This window comes from Hypomesus nipponensis, chromosome 21, assembly GCF_054491055.1.
Source record: "Hypomesus nipponensis isolate SF chromosome 21, ASM5449105v1, whole genome shotgun sequence".
Classification (NCBI taxonomy): Eukaryota; Metazoa; Chordata; class Actinopteri; order Osmeriformes; family Osmeridae; genus Hypomesus; species Hypomesus nipponensis.
In genome coordinates this window covers 9,831,561-9,840,503 of record NC_140381.1, presented here as the reverse complement: position 1 = coordinate 9,840,503, position 8,943 = coordinate 9,831,561, and the positions used below count along the sequence as shown (strand labels likewise).

General features: G+C 42.0%; 1 long non-coding RNA gene across 1 annotated transcript; it reads left to right on the top strand.

Moving 5' to 3' along the window:
• The first annotated feature begins 6,369 nt into the window (after positions 1–6,369).
• LOC146237880 (uncharacterized) lies at positions 6,370–7,175 on the top strand. The gene is made up of 3 exons (XR_014740509.1): positions 6,370–6,456; positions 6,762–6,871; positions 7,038–7,175. It is a non-coding gene; the product is annotated as an uncharacterized LOC146237880 (long non-coding RNA).
• Positions 7,176–8,943: the final 1,768 nt, after the last annotated feature.

Below are 8,943 nucleotides of genomic sequence, written 5' to 3'. Positions count from 1 at the left end.
ATCACTGCACTCTGCATTGCTAGTGTGACCTAGGATGCTCTCTGTCTAATCTGCTGCCTCCGCCTCCCCGGCCACCACCCTTTGTTATGTGTTCCTTTCGTAGGGGCAATACGTTCGCTGCTCTCTACTCAGATGTCAAGACAGTGTCTCCATTGGGTCCCGCTGCGAGCAGAACCATTATGCCAAATCATGTATTACAATCATGTATTATAACGTGTGGAATAAAGTATCTAGTAAATACACTACTGAGTCCTCCTGCCTTAACCCATCTCAGATAACAAGTGACTGCCCAAGGCCACCGGTTCTGTGGATGCTGCTCCCTCCTCCTCTTCCTCCAGAGGGAGAAGCAGAGAGAGAGACTGGAAGCACAGAAGCCAAGCCAGCCCTGCCTCCCTCTCCTCCCAGAAGCAGGCCGGCCGTGGACGCTCCAGGGAGAGGTGCAGTAAGACCCACAGGAGCCGCCTAGAGCCCAGCCACTATGACCGGCGCAGGGGGAGAGAGAAGAGAAGCTCTGGTGCTTCCAGAGAGGAGACGTCCAGGGAAAACCTCCACCAGGGTCACCACTCCCAGTCCAGCTCCCACAAGAGGCCCCTGGAGGAGCCTCCAGCCAACCCTGACTCCAAGAAGATCAGACACGAGGACCATCCTCAGCGATCCAGTGAGAACCTCCAACAGGGACAAGACTCTCAGTTCAGCTCCCACAAGAGACCTCGGGAAGATGGGGTCAGTCTTCAGACCCACCCTGAGCCTAAGAAGATCAGGCAACAGGTCAGCACTTAAAAAGCAAACTTCTTGAACCAGAGACTGCCTCTTATAAGCAATTTTTAAAAGTTGTATGTATATTCGTTAAATTATTGATTTAGTTAAGTGTTAAAGAGTGAATGATTTTAGTTTGTGATAAGTATAGTGATACGTTAATTACTATTCTGAATGTTGTAATATGTGGTTAGTAAAAAGTTATGTTTTAATTTATTAAATAAAAAATCAGCTTCATTTGTTTGTTTCCTTTTTATATATTGTATTCTCTTTATGAAAATAACGTTGTTTCCCCTGTGTAATTGTCATGACAAATGTTATTGAAATAAACCATCCACTCAATGTGACTACTAAAACATATTATAGAGATCGTAGAATAACATATTGTAGTCCTGTCTCAACAGTTAATCCCTAAAGTATTTTTTAGGCTGACCATTATCATACTAGAGGTGCAATAAATGTGTTTAACCTTATCTTTGTTATGTGAATCATATGGTAAAGCCTAGGGTCAGGGAACTCTGTAAGTTTCCATGTGCACACGCACTCTGTTTCTGGGATCGATCATATTGACAGCTGATATGCTGAGGAGGGGATTTCTCACCAATAAATGGTTTTACCTGAACACTGGGGTGCTAGACAAACTTTGTATTGCGATCAGGCTTTGTCTCCTTGCTGGCAAGCATTTAACTATTGTACTTTCTTTGAATCCGACAACTCTGTGCATTACTTGATAAAGAAATGATCCTAACAAACAGTCAAAGTGCTTTGTTTATCAAGTACACTGTATAATACATAAGTCATTCCATTCCAAACAATGATGTTCCCAGGACAATGCTAGCAACAGTCATAGAAGTAAGGCTGAAAGAAGTATTACAAAGAAGTAAACTCTGTTGACTCAAAGTCAAACGGAAATTATTTAGAACAATCAAAAATAACGGCAAACATTGCAAAATGGTAGGGAATATATACAGACACAATAGATTATTGAACAGCAGAGTTTTCACCTGGGGGATAAAGTGAAGTCTGGGTGATCCGTTCCTGTATGCTCCAGACAGTATCGTCTACCAGACGGCTGCAGCAAGAACAATCCTTAGTCTGGCTGTTTTTGACTCCTGTCTACTTGTGGAGACGATAATGAGAGATGAGTCATGCTGGTGGGATGTGAGGCATGCTGCTTAGTTACAAAGGGTGTAGTCAAACTAATAAAAAATAAGCTTATACAGGTGTTGGTGTTGAATACAATTGAATCAAAAACAGTTTAAATCAATAGAAGTGGTTTTGATCCTACCCAAAACATGATCTAGAATTTACAGTTTGGTTATATGTCTATCTAAGCAAAAATACCAACTTTTAAAAAGCAAATTTAGCACAAAGTACAGCAAAGTAGAAAATAACAACATGTTTAAAAAAGCTAAACAAACTTTGAAGCTTGCAAACTTCCTTACTTAAAAAAACGTCCTTCCTTAAAAAATCCTTACTGCATAGACTGCTCTATGATCATGTGACAAGCTGTGTATAGTGAGTGAAACCCATCTGTTGACCCTTTAGCCCTGATCCATCATTTTATTGCTCACCCTTCGTCCTTGCATGACACATATTGTGACATACCTCCCCATTTGCAAAGAGGATTTTCACTTCCTCTCATTGTTTCCCCTGTGTAATCATCATGACAAATGTTTTTGAAATAAACCATCCACTCAATGTGAATACTAAAACATATTATAGAGATCGTAGACAAGAATATATTGTATTCCTGTCTCAACAGTTAATCCCTAAAGTATTTCAAATCCATGGACACAGAAACACAGCGCAGCTGACTTAAGGACAGCTTTTCACCCAAAAACCGAACCGAATTGTTCTGAGACCCGAATACCCGTTAAAAAAGGGAATAGATTTATTTAATTGGTTTAGACTCCAAACGTTGGCTAATATTCCTCTGATGTCCCTTAAGAGTGTGGCACTATTTTAACCTTACAAAAACTGCAAACCAAAAAGCTTCTGAAGATTTAGCTATTTCTTCACAACACAATGCGTAAATTGACGCAACTGAAATTGGTAAAAGAAAATTGTAGCCTTGTCCTTATTAGGACCCCAAATCCTTCCAAACAGCAGAATTATCTTGCGCAGGTTACACGAACGTTTATTCCCCCGTCATAACATTTCTTTCGTTTTATTTCATCATTTAAGTTAGCTATTTTGTTAGACCCATGCAGTGAATTATCTTTTGAAATGTAGTCTTGTGAATTAGTGGAGTGGATAAAATTCGCTTTTTTTGTTGCTAAGCACTCTATCATATCGTTGTATCTGATTTATGGCTACTAACTAATTGAGTATCATGCAAATTAGAACATTAAACACATCTTGAAACATTTTATTTTAATAACGTTTCCGACCCGCAATATGTTGAAATATTGTTTCCCTTTACCCGAAAAAGTATAGCGAGTCTTTCACATTGAGTGCACCACTGAGACTTTAAATTATTCACTTGTTTCATAAATGTAAAGCTTATTTAACACAATTTAAGACAAATGCTAGGCATGTTCAAGATAAGGTAGCATGTGAAGGGTCAAACTTGTCAAACTTGGTCAGGCGCAATCCAACAGACCATAGGTAAGGGCACCCATAGGGCGCTTGGGAAGTTGAGTGTGTTTGGGGGGCGGGGCACCATCATTACATTCTTAAATATAGTGACAAAATTCAAGATTCCGTATATTTCGTATCTTTACTCAGGAACTTGAGAAGACACTACAGGCAACGTGGGTCATGCTCGTCCTTCATAGTCACTTTGACTATACGCATGCGCAGTGCCTAGTTATAGGAATCCAAACTGATCATTACTTATACAAAAAGAACACAGACGTATGTTCTAAATGCCTGTTTTGTGATATACATGCCTAAAAAGTGGGTACTGTTTCTGTACTGAAATAGTATTAGTATTATAAATATTATGACTATGATGATTTTTCATTAGGATATTTTTGGTTCCACCTCAGCACTTGGTGCCCCACGCAGGCGGGATGGTGGCACTATTCACTAGGCTATAATGTGCAGACGCACGTACCTGGTCCCCCTCTCTGCTGAGTGCCATCCAGCAGGCCCCGCATTCACAATCCAATGAAGTCACCATGGGATGGTTCCACTATTGCTGTTACAATACGTATCAATATAAATAAATTGTTAAAGGCTATGATTCGTTAGTCTTTTTTAAACTGCAAAGCCTCAGTGTAGCAGAAACAGTTTGCATGTAATTACATTTAAAAAAAAACATTAACATAAGCCACTAAGTAAAAGATTACTATATCTGGATCATTGTTTATGGCTCTTGCCCGTGGCCATTTGGGGCTCTGTAAAATAACCTAATCCAGCAAAGTATATAATTGGAAAGCAATTTACTTTGCAGAACCAGTTTAATATTGGCCAAACAAGTTAGACATTTGTGGAACACGTTTTACATTTTTGGAACACGTTTTACATTTGTGGTTCGTCCTATACGAATTTGCAATACTTTTGGCCTCATTTTGAGCCCATAGGGATATTCTAGAAAGCAGGTTAGGTGACATACCCGGGTAAATTAACTCCCCAGCTGACACCCTGATTTGTATCAACATTGCCAGGTTGCTGCAACATTTTCAATCAGCTGGGGGCTTTCCCCGGTTAAATTGCATAACCTGCTTTCTGGAATGCCGTCTATGCAGGTGTCGGACTTGGCAAACAAGTCAGAATTGAGGTCGGCTAAGAAAACATTACACAACTAAAGATAGTTTTTCAATGATAGGCCTACCGACCACCTTGTGTGGACTTAAACATAAAAAAATATTACATGAAAAAACTATACCTATTTGCGCTCATATGAATGCGAAAAAAATGTGCGCGCTCGCGATGATGTCCCTGCCAAAGCTGACATCAAACTTGCGTCCCTGAACTATTTTATAGTGGATTAAGCAAGAGGAGTTTATATAGCCTAGTAGGCCAAGTGCATTGTGCGCAGCAAGCTTGAAAGAAAAAAGGATATGAATAGGGGCCTGCGCCCCAGTAGAGTTTTATGTCTAACAACACCTCTGAGTCGACCTGCTATATATGTCGCTGATTCTGAACGAACTCGTCTTCGAGATGAACGTGTTCCAGGGCCGCCCATAGAAATGGCTGGGCCCCTGAAAAGGTCCAGTGAATGGGCCCCCTCTAATAGGTCTTTACTTATATTAACGCATGCACGTGTGTGCTCTCTCTCTCTCCTACATAAAACATATGTAAACTGAGAGCTCTTACTCAGTGATGGGAGCTTCATTATAAAAAAACAAATACATCTTTATACATAAAACTTAAACTTAAAGTTTAATACAATTAACTGAGCGGCCTTAATAACTTGTGTGGCGCTGGGCCAGACACACATACAAACACATAATAACAAGGGTTCATTATGAAACAGGCTACATTTTATTAAAGTATTACATTACATTAGTCAGTGTTTTGCCATGACAGCATCAACTACCCATACGACCAGGTGGGAGGGGTGATGGGGAAATGTGGGTGGAGTCACCCATGACAGACAGGTCAGGGAATGTAGAAAAGACAGTCAGGGAACAGACTGAAACACAGACACCTGCAGCCTCTGAAGCCAAACTACGATATATTACATATTCAAGAACAAACTGCCTAATTGAAGCCATGAAGATCACCATCGTGCTCTGTTGCACTCTGTTCCTGGCTCTCTCAGGTGAGTACCACCACAACCGTCTGGGACCTACATTAGAACCATCATCAACATCACAATTAAGGGACATCATAGTCTGTACTGCTACCTATGTGTTTACATGTGTCATTCTTGCTAGAAAACATAAAAGTTAGTGACTGTATATAGCCTACATTGGAAGTCTCTTGACGCAACATTATTCAGCAGTGAGATTGAAACAATTCTCTCTGTTGATAATGATACACTTTACTAAGAAGACATTGTAAAAAGCGGCTGCATCCTTGAAGTAATTAACCATTTATTATTTGAAAGCCATTTAAATATCCCTCACAAACCCTGTTGGTCAGCAAGTAACATCAACATACACAGATGCCATTTTCTAACCAGGCTTCTCAGTCTAGTTGTTTCGTGGCGTTCCTGTGGCACTGTTGCCTACTGGTCTTCCCATTGTCTGGTCCCTGTCACTGACACTGTTGAAAAAGGGAGCAGCCTTCTCTCTCTCACCCCAATCACAGTGCTTCCTCCTAGGTTGGCTGCCAAGCTAAAGACCCCCTGACATGGAGCGTGCCAGCATTCCTGACAAAACGTTTTGTGTTACATTTACATTTATTCATTTAGCAGACGCTTTTATCCATAGCGACTTCCAAGAGAGAGCTTTACAAAGTGCACAACCAGCAGAAGGCGCCAACCACGGCACGTTATATGTCCGTTTTGTGGTTGACCATTGGGGGGAACTCTCCCCGGGGGGCCAGGGGGCACTCACCTAAGTTTTGGGGGGGTGGTGTGGGTAAACCTTGCCTAGGGTGCCAAATGTGCTAGGACCGGCACTGCACTCAATCATAATGACTGATGATGATAACTGTTCAGTTGATCAAGGTTATGAAACATAGACCAAGTTTAAATGTCACGCACCTGAGACAATCTAACTCTAACTGAAAGTAGAGCTTCTGATTGATTTATCTTTCTTTACAGTCTTCGCTGTGGACAAAATCAATTTTCGGGCCAGAGAGGTGAGTTAACTACAGGACTATCACTACAAGCAAGGCCTTTATATTGGGTTTTTGTATCAGAATGCAGACATAAGTAAACAATGTTTATATAGTCTGACTTACAACAGTTGGTCTGGAACCACAGTCTCATAATGAGGCAGAACTATCATAAAGGCACGATACCAAACCATCTCTACTACACTGGCATCTGCCATCCTGCCCTGTACTCTGTGTGGCTTTAAAAGGACAGCATGATGATGAACGTTTACCTAACATATTAGTTAGTAGCAATAACCACATAAGCCATGCTCTTGTCTTCCATCCAGCCCCAGTGTGACAAGTACGACTTACCAGCGTGCACCAGGGAGATCAATCCTGTGTGTGGGAGTGATGGAGTCAGCTACGACACAGAGTGTATCCTCTGTAGAAACAACATGTAAGTGAAGAAGAAGTTTGTGGAAAGTGGAAGAGCCACGTGCATTTGTACACTAAATCCGTTTTCAGTGGTTCAATCCACCATACCGGTCTGCATCCACCTCAAGTTGTTCTTCTGTCTCAGTCATCAGTCACGTTTGTGATCCACCATCTCTGATTCCCTCTAGGGCCAATGACCAGCATGTCTGGGTGGAGCACGATGGGGAGTGCTAGGTCTAGTCATCCAGCCAGTCTGCCTGACAGGAAACTTATCTGAGAGGTCTCCAGATTGGCCACCCAATCACAGCCATGGTTGGCTATTCATGTTGTACTTGACTGTAATAAAGTTTTACATCCTCCATACCCCACTGTTTGACCTTCTTCTTCTTGCTAAAGCTACAGTACATTTACCTGTCCAATATCTTATGGTATCACTATCAGCAAGGCATGGGGGGATAGCTCAGATTGTCAGTCTTCCTGATTGCTAGAACCTGGCTTTCTGCTATATCTATCTTTGAGTCTCTCCGTGAGGGATACCAAACACACCTTAGAACCAAATCTTAGACTGGAAGGAAGAAGATCATCTGTTATTGTCAACGCTCCCTGACATTGAATGAAGAAACATTTATTGCACATTCCCTTAATAAAAGACAAAGCCATTGCTTTCCCAAATTCCTATCAACAATCATAGCACAACTCATTGTACACATACATGTATAACCTTGCAATATCTGTCCATCTTTTGGCCTCACTATCAGCAGGGCAAGCTTAGACGATCCAAGGCTAGGCTGTTGCTTTCAGGGTTGTGGTACAGTGTGTTTGTCAGAGGTAATGTATCTTGCACATGGTACCCTTTAATTCAAAACAAATGAAGGCATTAAGCCAGTTGTATCTTTAGAGTTTTTCCCATACCGATGGAGGTTTTGTTAACCCTGCTACTGGAGGTCCACTCTCCGCCCCAATTCAGCCACCACCCAACCCCAGGCTCCTGTCCCAGGTTGCTGCCTCCTCACCCCCTCTCCATACTCTCTCTACAAGCCTCAGGATCACTTGAGCCTGAGTACCAGGGTATCCAGCAGGTCCAGAATCTATGTTTATTGTATGCACCTTCCTGCCAAAGTAAATTCCTTGTCCGTGCAAACTTTCATGGCGAATAAATCCCATTCTGATTCTGATTCATGATCATGTCGTAGACCATAGTGACCACCCTGACTCTCAGAACTTTGCCCCCCATGCCACGGAACAGCTCTCCCAACACATGCAGACCCCCCAGCTTCAAGAAGTGGTTCTGGGCAAAGGGGAAGTGACGGAGCAGAGCAGCTCCGTGTGGCAAGCATGGTCAGCAGCTTCTGTAACGCTCCAGAGTCTACTGCCTCCACCTGGACAACTGGGTTACTGCAGGCAGAAGGAGCAAATTAAATTATGCATTTTGTATAGTAATTAGAATCGTCGATTCAGTCCACAGAGTCTGGAGTCTGAAGTCCACTGTCGCTTGCAGACTTTAACCACATCAAGCTAGTTGGGAATTAACTGGGCAGAAGGTGGAAAGCAACTACTTTAATTTGTAATTGTATATCTCGGAATGTTTATTTGTTCTATTCTTTAATTGTATTACACTGAGTACATTGAGACATTATACAACATATATTTCAATAAAAATGGTGTTCTTAAACTTTTGACCAGTAGTGTTTATATACTATGTTTTTGCTATGTTGCGTTGTGAGTGTGTCTGTATGTGTATACCTGGATAGGTCAGACCCCAGTACGAAGGCTGCGTTCAGCTGCATACGATGGTCAGTGCTGTTCAGACTCTCTATCACCAGCTTCAGACCACCCATAGAGGCCAGGTTCTGGGCATTGTCTACCTGGGAACACGGGAAAACACATACTCAAAACATGTGTTTCATAAATGTAAGGCATATTTAACACAATTTAAGGCAAATGCTAAGCACATTCAAGATAAGGTAGCACGTGAAGGATAGTCAAACTTGTCAAACTTGGTCAGGCACAATCCAACAGACCATAGGGAAGGGCACCCACGGGGCGCTTGGGAAGTTGAGTGTTTGGGGGGCGGGGCACCATCGATACTTTCTT